The sequence below is a fragment of the Schistocerca nitens genome, chromosome 3 (genome assembly GCF_023898315.1).
Source record: "Schistocerca nitens isolate TAMUIC-IGC-003100 chromosome 3, iqSchNite1.1, whole genome shotgun sequence".
Lineage (NCBI taxonomy): Eukaryota > Metazoa > Arthropoda > Insecta > Orthoptera > Acrididae > Schistocerca > Schistocerca nitens.
Genome location: NC_064616.1, coordinates 133,804,974 through 133,819,148, shown reverse-complemented (window position 1 = coordinate 133,819,148; position 14,175 = coordinate 133,804,974).

Genomic DNA, 14,175 nt, shown 5'->3' with positions numbered 1-14,175 from the left:
TTAATAAGCCACAGCTGCAAAATACTAACACGAATTCTTTACAGACGAATGGAAAAACTAGTAGAAGCCGACCTCGGGGAAGATCAGTTTGGATTCCGTAGAAATACTGGAACACGTGAGGCAATACTGACCTTACGACTTATCTTAGAAGAAAGATTAAGGAAAGGCAAACCTACGTTTCTAGCATTTGTAGACTTAGAGAAAGCTTTTGACAATGTTGACTGGAATACTCTCTTTCAAATTCTAAAGGTGGCAGGGGTAAAATACAGGGAGCGAAAGGCTATTTACAATTTGTACAGAAACCAGATGGCAGTTATAACAGTCGAGGGATATGAAAGGGAAGCAGTGGTTGGGAAGGGAGTAAGACAGGGTTGTAGCCTCTCCCCGATGTTATTCAATCTGTATATTGAGCAAGCAGTAAAGGAAACAAAAGAAAAATTCGGAGTAGGTATTAAAATCCATGGAGAAGAAATAAAAACTTTGAGATTCGCCGATGACATTGTAATTCCGTCAGAGACAGCAAATGACTTGGAAGAGCAGTTGAATGGAATGGATGGTGTCTTGAAGGGAGGATATAAGATGAACATCAACAAAAGCAAAACGAGGATAATGGAATGTAGTCGAATTAAGTCGGGTGATGTTGAGGGTATTAGATTAGGAAATGAGACACTTAAAGTAGTAAAGGAGTTTTGCTATTTGGGGAGTAAAATAACTGATGATGGTCGAAGTAGAGAGGATATAAAATGTAGACTGGCAATGGCAAGGAAAGCGTTTCTGAAGAAGAGAAATTTGTTAACATCGAGTATAGATTTAAGTGTCAGGAAGTCGTTTCTGAAAGTATTTGTATGGAGTGTAGCCATGTATGGAAGTGAAACATGGACGATAAATAGTTTGGACAAGAAGAGAATAGAAGCTTTCGAAATGTGGTGCTACAGAAGGATGCTGAAGATTAGATGGGTAGATCACATAACTAATGAGGAGGTACTGAACAGGATTGGGGAGAAGAGGAGTTTGTGGCACAACTTGACCAGAAGAAGGGATCGGTTGGTAGGACATGTTCTGAGGCATCAAGGGATCACCAATTTAGTATTGGAGGGCAGCGTGGAGGGTAAAAATCGTAGGGGGAGACCAAGAGATGCATACACTAAGCAGATTCAGAAGGATGTAGGTTGCAGTAGGTACTGGGAGATGAAGAAGCTTGCACAGGATAGAGTAGCATGGAGAGCTGCATCAAACCAGTCTCAGGACTGAAGACCACAACAACAACAAGATAGGACACTATGTACGTAAATGATTAGGAATAAAGTAACAGGGTGAATCTAATTTTATGTTTCACACAAAATTATTGAAAAAAGTTAATTTTGAGTTTATGGGTCACTCTTCCACAATTCTAATTATTCTATTATTCGTTACCTGGTGGCTGCAGTCGTTGGTTGTGGTAGATAGCAAACGCAGCTACATTACCCATGGTATGACGTACAAGTTTCTTGAAGTATGGACTAATTATTTCTTCTTGGCGTCCTTCTAACGTCCATAGCATAGCCAAACAAGTTGTAGGAAAGCCGTAATAATTCACCAGTCATCTTCCGCCCATATTCTGCAACAGTTTCCAGGCACGGCATCGTCTGCTCCGTCCGATTGTTGCCTCTTTCACTGTTGCCTGCAGACTTGTGTCTTCTTCTTCCCGCCATCTCTATTGACAGCGCGGCGAAAACCAAAGCCACCTTTCATGCTTCCCTCAGTAACTTCCGCACAGTACAAAAGAACTCCATCTTCTACATAACACATATCCTACACGTTGTCCCTAAGCGTGTATCACTGTATACCAATCATAACTTGCACAAGTATATAAGATTACATAAACGAACATTTTCATTTCATTAATCCATGACGAAATATTATTTAATAAATTATACATTTCACATATTTCTGTACATAAGTTACAAACAAACATCACACGTTATAAATCTCTTTGCATTTCACAGTTACGTTGTGATAAAATTTGAAGGGAAAATTGTTTTATAAATTAAGATGACTGGTTTTCATAACAGTGTAATAGAGACATTCATAATTCACTACCTAATAAAAACAGGACACTCCAAAAAAGGGTAGTTAATATTTCATATAACTCATGGAAAGTCACCAAATACAAGTCAATCCAGTATCATTTGCTCAGAACACAAAGTAAAAGTTCGTAAAGGGGCCAACTTGGCCTCTCGGTCCTTCTTGTGTTAAACTTTTCACATAATTTGTCTTCTCTGACCATACCCAAAATAAATGATGTCGATTCATTGTCTAAGTGAGGTGCTGACGACTGCTTATGTGCTCTTTCCAGCATAAACATTTTGCGACTGATTTTTAATTTTCGTAACCATAGTCGCTATGATGCCATCATGAACACTTATTCCGTCTCTATACTGATGCTTTCGATAACGTAGGCTCAACATCTCATTCATTATGTGGGGTTGCTGACTTAGTTTTTCAGGCGGTCTTAGGGGAGGACATGAAGACGTGCATGGGTCATGGCGGCTTGTTTCCGGGCCTGGAGCCAAATACCCGAACAGATTTGAGTTAATGCAAGAGGCATAGCAACACGGTGGTCCAAGAGTAACTAGTGGACGTCTTAGTGTGTGTAGCGTTGAAGTGCAAACTATGTTTTGTACTGCAATTATAGAAGCAAATCAAGAAACAATGTACAACAGGGACCAACTCAGTGAGGAAGTACAGTATCTATAACACTGCTCTCATATGGGGAAGGATGGAGTTTGATCTGTTCGACTATCCTGATGTAGGCTTTTCGTGGTTTTCCTAAATCATTTCAGACAAATTCCGGGTGATTACTTCTAGAAGGACACGGCCGACCACCTCTCCGCCTTGAAACATTCTTATATATTCTGTGTGTATGTATTCTTTGATATTTTCTTTGTAATATGATGACGAATTTAAATAATTGTGAGATGATCTCTGTATGAATAAATGAATAAAAGCAATAAAAATAAAGGAAAACCATCACACTGCTTCCTACCAGGACATCACTACAGGGCAAGGTGGACCCACTCATGTTCCAAATCTACAGTTACAAGGTAGAATGCCTTGCCAATTATGAACAATATGACTCAGGCCTTTTCTTTAGTTACAGTTGAAATCGAAAATCAAATAGTCGGACATTTACGTACCATGGCGAATAGGACGCCATATACATTCGCTTTGCTCCGTGGCTAGAGAAAGTGTAGTCTACGTGTCACAGTAATGGGCCGCAATAAATACTGAAGAACAATCAACATCTGTGGCTAGCAGCCTGGTAAAAAACGGCATCTTTAAAAAAAGGGAGTTTGCATGCATAAGTACAAATATAAAATGCAATCCAGGAATGGATAATTGAAAACGTGCTGATGTAATTGTCCCAAGACGAGCTACTGTAAGCCATAATGTCCGAGTATCGCGTAATATGAAAGTCGAAACACTGGAGCGAGCTGGATTAACAACGCTGCCCGTCTTCGTAGTCCCGCTCAGCGCACTGTACATGCAGCATACGGACAAGTTCGCGGAGTACGACACCCCATGGAACTGTATATGCGACCTGTATTGCAATGCTGCAACTGCTTACACTGAGGACTCCCTGGCGGCCAATACTGCAACCACAAACGTTTTGTAGCATTGATATATTGCGCTACCGAGCCACAGAACACGTGGAGGCAAAGTAGCAACCAGTCCAGCCCTTGGACAGAGGGAGAGTGCCGCAGTAAAATTAAATAAATACTTTTGTTAACAGATTTAGCTTCGTGTCCAGATTACAAACTGAGTGATATAAGTTACCGGATGATCGGCGCAGTAGATTACAAGTCGAGTTCATTAAACGCCTATTAAATAACGTCAAATGAATTTCCCCAGCAATTACGAACCTAAAAACATGATTCCCAAAGGGTGAAGGAATTACAATTTTCTGACGCCTGGTTTAGTTAATACAAAATTGGTACTTTTGTAAATCCTCGTCGCCAGTTTTGTAAAGGCCTCGTCGCTACTGCTGTGGAGGTCGAGTTGCCAGAGTTGTTAGGGTAGGCCGAGTTTGAGAGTTCGTGAAACGGCTTCTGGTGCAGCACACCGCTAAGACAATTTCTTCCTGTCACTATTATACAGCTATGTCCCAGGGGCAGGTAACAAGATTGGTGAAAGAAGGTTCTACAACACACTGTCAAATTAGTAACAAAGTCACACAAATGAGTTAACAGGTTCAAAAAAAATGGCTCTGAGCACTATGGGACTCAACTGCTGTGGTCATAAGTCCCCTAGAACTTAGAACTACTTAAACCTAACTAACCTAAGGACAGCACACAACACCCAGCCATCACGAGGCAGAGAAAATCCCTGACCCCGCCGGGAATCGAACCCGGGAACCCGGGCGTGGGAAGCGAGAACGCTACCGCACGACCACGAGATGCGGGCTGAGTTACCAGGCTTCAGTATCTTTGTGACTAGTTGAATCATGAAGTCTGCAACACTGATTACACTATAACACAAAAAAAGGCCCTCAGTGGCCAAGTGCAAGTGAAATCGAAATGCCGTGTGGCTAGGGCCTCCTGTCGGGTACCGTTCACCTGGTGCAAGTCTTTCGAGTTGATGCCACTTAGGCGACTTCCGGGTCGATGGAGATGAAATGATGATGATAAGGACAACACAACACCTAGTCCCTGAGCGGAGAATATCTCCGACCCAGCCGGGAATCGAGCCCTGCCGTTAGGCATGACATTCCGCCGCGCTGACCACACAGCTACCAGGGGCGGACTAAGTGCAAGTAATCGTAGGTGAACTTCACAGTACACAACAAATGCAATTTACAACAGCTGTATGTTCACTTCTTAGGGTTCACTATACGACGTTCCCTGTCTATGTCCGGCCTGGACGATGATCTATAACCATGTGGGCGAGATTTGCTCTTCAGTCTTCCGAATACGCTTTTGTCCGTTGTCGTCCGGTCATTGGCGGACTGTACTCGGCCGGCAGTTGGCCGAGGTGAAGTCGATATGTTCATCCTCAGCACCGTAAGTGCGCGCAAGTGGCGAGTCTCTATGGCACTGGCACCAGCTTACATTTTCGCGCCTAAGGTACCTTTGCTCAGGCTGTGTCTTGTTCGGACGACACAGCAGGTGCGCAAAACTATAGACCTATATCTCTGACGTCGATCTGTTGTAGAATTTTAGAACATGTTTTTTGCTCGCGTATCATGTCGTTTTTGGAAACCCAGAATCTACTATGTAGGAATCAACATGGATTCTGGAAACAGCGATCGTGTGAGACCCAACTCGCTTTATTTGTTCATGAGACCCAGAAAATATTAGATACAGGCTCCCAGGTAGATGCTATTTTTCTTGACTTCCGGAAGGCATTCGATACTGTCCCGCACTGTCGCCTGATAAACAAAGTAAGAGCCTACGGAATATCAGACCAGCTGTGTGGCTGGATTGAAGAGTTTTTAGCAAACAGAACACAGCATGTTGTTATCAATGGAGAGACGTCTACAGACGTTAAAGTAACCTCTGGCGTGCCACAGGGGAGTGTCATGGGACCATTGCTTTTCACAATATATATAAATGACGTAGTAGATAGTGTCGGAAGTTCCTTGCGGCTTTTCGCGGATGATGGTGTAGTATACAGAGAAGTTGCAGCATTAGAAAATTGTAGCGAAATGCAGGAAGATCTGCAGCGGATAGGCACTTGGTGCAGGGAGTGGCAACTGTCCCTTAACATAGACAAATGTAATGTATTGCGAATACATAGAAAGAAGGATCCTTTATTGTATGTGATGTGTTGGTGAATGTGCCAACACCTTGTAGATAGAGGAGGCCGAAATGCACGCTATCTAACGCAGACGGGCGTGAATTCTGGAACAGGATAAGTAGTGAATTCTAATAAGAAAAGTATGCAGCTCCTCTAATACTTAACTTGTATTTATCCTTGTTGTGAATACAGCATTCTTGATGAGATATTTCATACGATAACTATCAAACTATGTAAGGCTAATGGCGCCTTTCTAAGTCGTAGCCATTAACTTAGCTGAAGGCTATTCTGTCTCTCGGCAAATGAGAGCAAAGGCTTCGTCCGTATAGGCGCTAGCAACGTCGTCGTACAACTGGGGCGAGTTCTCGTACGTCTCTCGAGACCTGCCGTGTGGTGGCGCTCGGTCTGCGATCACACAGTGGCGACACGCGGGTCCGACATGTACTAATGGACCGCGGCCGATTTAAGCTACCACCTAGCAAGTGTGGTGTCTGGCAGTGACACCACGGTATGATTATATGATAGCGGAACAAACACTGGTAGCAGTTACTTCTGTAAAATATCTGGGAGTTTGCGTGCGGAACGATTTGAAGTGGAATGATCATATAAAATTAATTGTTGGTAAGGCGGGTACCAGGTTGAGATTCATTGGGAGAGTGCTTAGAAAATGTAGTCCATCAACAAAGGAGGTGGCTTACAAAACATTCGTTCGATCTATACTTGAGTATTGCTCATCAGTGTGGGATCCGTACCAGATAGGGTTGACGGAGGAGGTAGAGAAGATCCAAAGAAGAGCGGCGCGTTTCGTCACAGGGTTATTTGGTAACCGTGATAGCATTACGGAGATGTTTAATAAACTCAAGTGGCAGACTCTGCAAGAGAGGCGCTCTGCATCGCGGTGTAGCTTGCTCGCCAGGTTTCGAGAGGGTGCGTTTCTGGATGAGGTATCGAATATATTGCTTCCCCCTACTTATACCTCCCGAGGAGATCACGAATGTAAAATTAGAGAGATTAGAGCGCGCACGGAGGCTTTCAGACAGTCGTTCTTCCCGCGAACCATACGCGACTGGAACAGGAAATGGAGGTAATGACAGTGGCACGTAAAGTGCCCTCCGCCACACACCGTTGGGTGGCTTGCGGAGTATAAATGTAGAATGTAGATGTAGATATGAGATATCACTAGATGGCAAAAGTAGCCGTTAGTTTGAATCCCTTCCGCCGTCTTTGCGGTATCCCGCTATTCCGGATGTCACAACTGCGAGGACGCCGACACTGCCTTCACGAGATGGAGGTAAAGCCCGACAGTAATACCTGTTAATCTGGGGATAGAGCGTGTCTTGGGACACGAAAGTGACGGAGACATTCTCGACATCCCAGTCGAAGTCAGTTCTTAATAGGTGCAAGTTCGTGACCACCGGCCGCGAGTGAGTTGCCGGCTATGTGCATTGATGTGGAATCTGATTACATCGGTAGCGAACGTTGATAACGCGACACAATGTAGCATGGTCAGTAATCAGTTTCCGCGTGCTAATCGGTAGTAATTCGGACGCGATGTGATAACGTGTGCAGAAAACAGGTGGTGCTGGAATCGGATAATTCTTCCATAAAAGCAATTTCAGCCGCTCCTGCCTGGGTTGGTTTCGTAATTGTCTTGACAATTACTGTTTCATCTATCACTCGGCCCACTCTCTCCTGATGCAACGGTTTACCATTCACTATTCTCGGTAATTTGTGCTATTTCATTGTTCTTGACCAGCAGCAAGACGAATCTTGCCAGCTTCTTAACTTTGTTGACGAGCAGTGACCGATACTCACGTGTAACAGGCTGCGTCTCATTCATAATATTGCCTTGAAACAACATATGCAACATCATACCAAATCTGCCTGTTTCTTTGGTCTGTCGTTTCCCCCTGTTGTCTCTTTCTTTATTCGTTATTCACTGAAACCCAGCCTAGACGTGATGGAGCCTGATGCCGGCCGCTGCCGGGAAAGCAGAATGTTTCAAGTGAGATTTAATATCGCCAATTCTTAGGAAAACGGACAGCCACATTAATTATTCAGTCATTCTCCTTGCAGTTTCTTAATCTCCTTCACAGCCACTTTTGTCCCTACTGTGCGGGACCACGCGATTTTAACGAATGCAAAAAGCAGACGCCTCCGATCTATTTACTTCTTGAAAACCAAATATGACAAATGATAAGAGCCGTCAGGATCTTCTCGGTCAAATATCACATTAATGGCATTTGACAGAAAGAACTCAAACTTGGTGTCAGGGGCCACTACGGTTTTTCCAACAAAAGAACCTTGGCACTCAACAACAGAATTCACTCACCAATAATCATCATAGTGTTCGCCCCGGCACGAGGTGGACCTGACTTTTAGCCTGTCTGTCATACGACGAAAGAAAGCTAAGGGGAACCGACAATGCATAGTAACAGGGACCAAATGTTTAAACACACCAGCGCTGGAATGCGTCCCGCAAAGACAACAGAAACATTGCCAAACAAAAATTAAGAGCGCCTAGCACTTGACAACGGATACAAAAATTGTGAATCCCGTGTAACAGCCAGACTGCACACTCGATAGGAAGAAAAATTTTAAAACAGGAAATGAGCGACTGCAGACAAAACGGTAGGAAATCCGGAGCACTTGACAGCAGCAGCAGTAAAACCGATCCACTGCGCGACGTTAGACAGCGGAAGTGATGGCACTGATACAGAAAATGCGGGATATCTGATGCCCAATTTCTAATCTCCTATATCCTTTGTGGTAAGGAGTGCTTAACTGACTGGATTGAGTTAAACTCTGTGATTTAATATTTACGTACGATACACCAAACTACTAAGCCACGACAAATAGACAGTAGAGTCATCTACTTGAACACAAAGGCCTATACTATCGCGTCGTTTATCCGTATTTTAAAACGTGAAAAGTTATAATTATAATTTGCAAAGCACAAAGATAAGTGATTTTTGAAAAAATGTAGGTATATCGCGACTTTCATTCTTAGTCATCTCCAGTTAAGCCGTTAAGCACGCATGGAAGACAGCGAGCGCTTTTCAGCGCATTCCTAACTTTATTGCACCCTTTGTGCCTCATGTGTGCCGGTACGCAGTTGCTGTTTCTTCTACCCGAACATTCAGTCACGTCCATACTCCGTCTCTCAGCCGCAAGAAGTTCTTGAGCGCCCTCTTGCAGTCAGTAAAAGTACGCGATACTGAGCACATGGGACGTAGGCGATTACAAAGTCAGCATCGGAAATTTTGCATTTCCGATATCAGTGACCCGCTTGCCTCGTCTTACGTCACGCCGCGGCACGGCCCGGTTTCTCTGCTGCTATTAGCAAATGATGTAAATTTTCTGCATTTTGATTGCAGTGGATCTCTTTTTTACTTTATTTTATTTGTTTACTTTCTAGTGTACATGTAATATCAAATGCATACCCGCTAATACCACGCAGATCTGTGGTAGACAACAAACTTGGTGGCAATTATATCATCAATAAAGTATTGATGACAGTTATTTAGATACTGCGTATGTTAAATCGATACTCTTATCCCGACAACTTACCAGATTGCGACACCATACAACAGCTTCTTCTAGCATGAATAAATCAAGACTGTTCCTTTTAAGGGAATGGAACACGAGCTACACCAAGAACAACAGCATCACGCTCTTTCATACATATACACATCATATATCTGCAAGTAGCAGCAACAGCGGAGTCATGGCTCAAATCCATTGAGCACTTTACATTACGTTGATACTATACCGTGCGAGCAGATGAAGATGACAGTTTCGGTGGGTACCCAGCTTTATCTGCTGTGGCACATATTACACTGCTCATTCATTACAACTGTTTGATGTACCATTACAGGCAATCAGCGTTACCTCGCGCATTCTGGAAGGCAGTTTCAGCACAACATCGATTTTAGATCACAAAAGGAACCTTCACGAAAGGTCAACTATGAAAAATCATCGACGCCTTCGAACATCCTAAATTAGTATTAGGAGACTTCATTGTTCATCATTCTGTCTCGAATGCCAAATTAAAAGACGGGACAGGGAGGATCCTAGCATAATCAGAGATAAGGGGAACCTTATAATACTCTACATGGCTGTCCTAATAGGCGCTATGGAATCTACCAACAAAGAATTACTGTGGAATTAAGTCTTGCTTCGGCCACACTTTGACCCAGTGGTGGAGGAACCGCTAGGATCAGATCGGCTTCCAGCAGATCAGTTTATCAACCGTAACATCGTGCCAAGAATAAGTATTCTCCATCCTGTCTTGAAGCGGGATATAAATAAGATGTATTGTAATCTGTATAAACGAAACATATCATAGCAGCTGAATAAAAGAAGCAGTGAGGCACCAATAGACTATGACAATTTTAAGAACTGCGTTAAAGAAGAACACTCTAACTCAAATTAAATCCTTTATTCCTAAACACGCCGCTTCTCTGACATGATTAAATGGTGATTGTTGTGCGGCAATGGAAGAGCGGATGTAGGCTTTGAGGCTCCTTACGAGGATGACAGAACAAGAAAACAGCATCCGTTGGAATCAGGTTGAGGTCAAAATCAAAAGCCTTTTGAAACAGGCGCGGAAAAGTGGCTTTAGAAGTTCTGCAGAAAGCTAAGAAGGGCCATACCGCAAACAGTACTTTGGCAGGAGAATCGCAAATTCCAATTGCCAAAGTTAGCTACTCGACTGCGTCTGAAGAAACTAACTTAATCGATCAAAACCCATGTGAAACGTTGCAGGCAACTCGACATTTTCGAAATGAACCATGCTCCGTTGCTGAAGTTTATAAGGCACTTACGCGGAGCAAGGGTACAGTGCCAGGGCTAGATAACTTGTACGAGGTGCGGCTAGAAAAAAAACGGACTGATGCTGGAAAAAACATTTATTTACAATTATTTACAATTTCATGTTATCTCCAATGTACTCTCCTCCTCGGTCTCTACACCGCTCCATACGAATTTTCCACTGTTCATAACAATGCTGCAGATCATTTTCGGTAAGTCCATACATTACTTCCGTCGCTTTTTCTTTTACTGCTTCAACAGTCTCAAATCTAGTTCCTTTCAAAGCTGACTTGACTTCAGGGAAAAGAAAAAAGTCACAGGGGGCCAAATCAGGTGAGTAGGGTGGATGATCTAAGATGGGAATGTTGTGTTTTGCCAAAAACGTCTTCACTGACAACGCACTGTGAGCTGGGGCATTGTCTTGGTGAAGGATCCATGACTTTTTTCTCCACAAATCGTTCCGTTTTCTCCGTACTCGCTCACGTAGGGTAGCCAGGACGCTAATGTAGTAATGCTGATTCACTGTTTGTCCCTCTGGTACCCAATCAATGTGCACAATCCCTTTGATGTCAAAAAAAAAACAATCATCATTGCCTTGAATTTCGATTTTGACATTCGTGCTTTTTTTTGTCGTGGAGGACCAGGAGTTTTCCAATGCATCGATTGGCGTTTAGTTTCGGGATCGTAAGTAAAAAAACCACGATTCATCGCAAGTTATAACATTTTGTAAGAAGGTGGGATCACTTTCAATGTTTTCCAGGATGTCAGAACAAATCATTCTTCGGCGTTCCTTCTGTTCAATTGTGAGACACTTTGGAACAATTTTTGAACACACTTTGTTCATGTTGAAACTTTCATGAAGAATCTGCCTAACACTTTCCTTGTCAACTCCTGTTAACTCAGACACTGCTCTGATTGTTAAACGGCGATCTTGTCGAACAAGTTTACCGATTTTTTCAATGTTTGCATCAGTTTTTGCTGACAATGGTCTGCCAGTGCGAGTGTCATCACTGGTGTCTTCGCGGCCATCTTTAAATCGTTTAAACCACTCAAACACTTGTGTTCGCGATAAACAATCATCGCCGTACACTTGTTGTAACATTACAAACGTTTCACTTGCGGATTTTCCTAGTTTGAAACAAAATTTGATGTTAACACGCTGTTCTTTCTGTACACTCAACATTTTCCGACGCACAGACAAAACGTCAACTACTTAAAACAGACGCCACGGGCAGACTGAGTGCAGGAGGCAGATGAAACTCGAGCAGTAGGCGGAGCGAGAGTCACGTGACAGGCCACGCGACTTTCAGCATTATTGCATTCATTTTATTGTTTCACCAGTACTAGTCCGGTTTTTTTCTAGCCACAACTCGTATTATGACACGGCGCCTCACCTGCCACGACGGGGAAGTAGCTTGCCCTGCTAATTACGGATTTAGACGTGGAAAGTCGTTCCAGATATATCAGAGTGAAAGGTAGTTAGAACAATTCCAATCAAGAATGATACGGTTAGTTATCTGTCAATAAAAATGTTAAATTCCACGCTTAAGGTCTTCATAGATTTAAGTTCTGGTACGAGCACCATGACGTGCTTCGTAAGATGGCTTTGGTGCAAATGAAGCGTTGATCCAATTAATCACCCACATACATCTCAGATTCATCTCGCAATAGAATTTACAGATCTCGTTAACACATACGATAATGTCAGGCTACCTAGCTTAGGCGAAAAAATGCGAGCCACTTCGTCAACAAATTGCCCTACGTGTACGGTTTATGGAGCCCTAATAATCAAAACACATTATGATCAGGCACTATAATCTGCGAGCGCGGTGAACTTGAAACTAGAGACAATATTTTAAATTGTATAATTTATGTTAGAAAGGAGAGAAATTAAAGACATCCACAATGTTCTTCGAAAAGCTGTATGTTGGTTGAGTAATCTTCAGTGTGTTGTCCGTCTGTAGTGTGTAGAGTGTGTATCGTTCCTCATTAATTCAAAAAATAATAATTTCTTGAGATTGATCATGTTTTGTGCGGTTCACTTAAGATATACTATCTGTTTACAGAGCATGTAGTGTGTTTTCCTACCTGCCTAACATTTTTTCTCGCATGTTATCTGTTTCATTATCATTCCTATTTCTTACTTTCTGATGTATTACTTCTGATAAGATAAAACCACTTTTTTAAAAAATGTCGTTCGTCATGTCGAACAAATATGAAAGAAGTGGGTGACATAGGAGGAATGGTTAATATTCAGGGATATGACAGAAACGATCATTTGAAGCAAAAAATTTCATATGGGCATACGCCCTTTTCCGAATGGTTTTCGAGATAGAACATATATTGTACAGTGTATGATGTATAATATAAATTGTCATTTATTTTCTGTATTATTCTATACATTGTCGGGTTTGCCGATGTACACATTACAACATGCGTTTTACAAAGTATCAACTTAAAAAAAAAACGTATTTTCAACATATTCACTCCTGAGCATTATCATACATGTCACGTTACTGCAGTTGCACAATTCACAGTAAATGTTCGAATATACCATCGTAGACTCCAAAGTGTTTGTGCACTCCTTGGATAACATGCTGTGTAGCTTGTCTGAGCGCCTCCGCACGTTTCCTAATGAGGGAAACAGCGTCCAAGCGACCAAGAACTTCATCTCACCCATTCACCTTTCGTTTGTACAGCTCTGGTCTGCCGATCTTCGTGGCCAATTAGTTGTGCTATCACGAGCAATCCAGCGATTAGTTTAGGTGTAGTTGAGATGCCACTAGATCAAAAACAAAAGTACATGAAATGTGTTCTATCTCGGAAACCATCCTGAATAGGGCATATGTCCATCCGAGGTTTTTTGCTTCAAATGAGCATTTTCGTCATATCTTTGAATAACAACCATTCCTCTTGGGACACTACATATATATCTATAAATATTTGAACAAAAAGATGTCCTATTCAGAATGGTTTCCGAGATAGAACACATTTAATGTAGATTTGCTTTGGGTTAGTGGCATATCAAATAGACTTACCCTAATCGCTGGATTGGTAGTGGTAGTACAACTAACTGGCCAGCAAGATCTACAGACCTTACCCCATTAGCTTTCTATTCATGGGAATACGTAGTCGACTCTCGACAGATTGAAATCGAATGATTTAAAACTTTTTCCCACGCCATGAAATACTCGATAAATTGAAACAAGTTAATGTGTTTATGTCCCGTCGGCAATTTGAAGTTGTAGTGGTGAGGCCATCTCAGTGAGATTCCAGGCTGAAGACGAGTCTGGAGACACCCCTTACAGCGGTGAGTTACCAATCTGACTGTTGTCCGCCATATAGCCTGCCAACCAGGGGTGATGGTTTGGGGTGCCATTTTTCTCATAGCATGCATAGCATTGCATCGTAATTCGGAATAACACAAGCACTACAGTATGGTACGTATCGATCGTATGGTATGGATAAGGCCTATTCTGGGATCCTAGCAATAAAATAGCAGATACGCTGGCGAAAGAGGCATTTCTTGAAGGAACAAAGTTCCACGGAGGGATCCGACGGAAGAGAGAGACGCATGGCTAATCAACG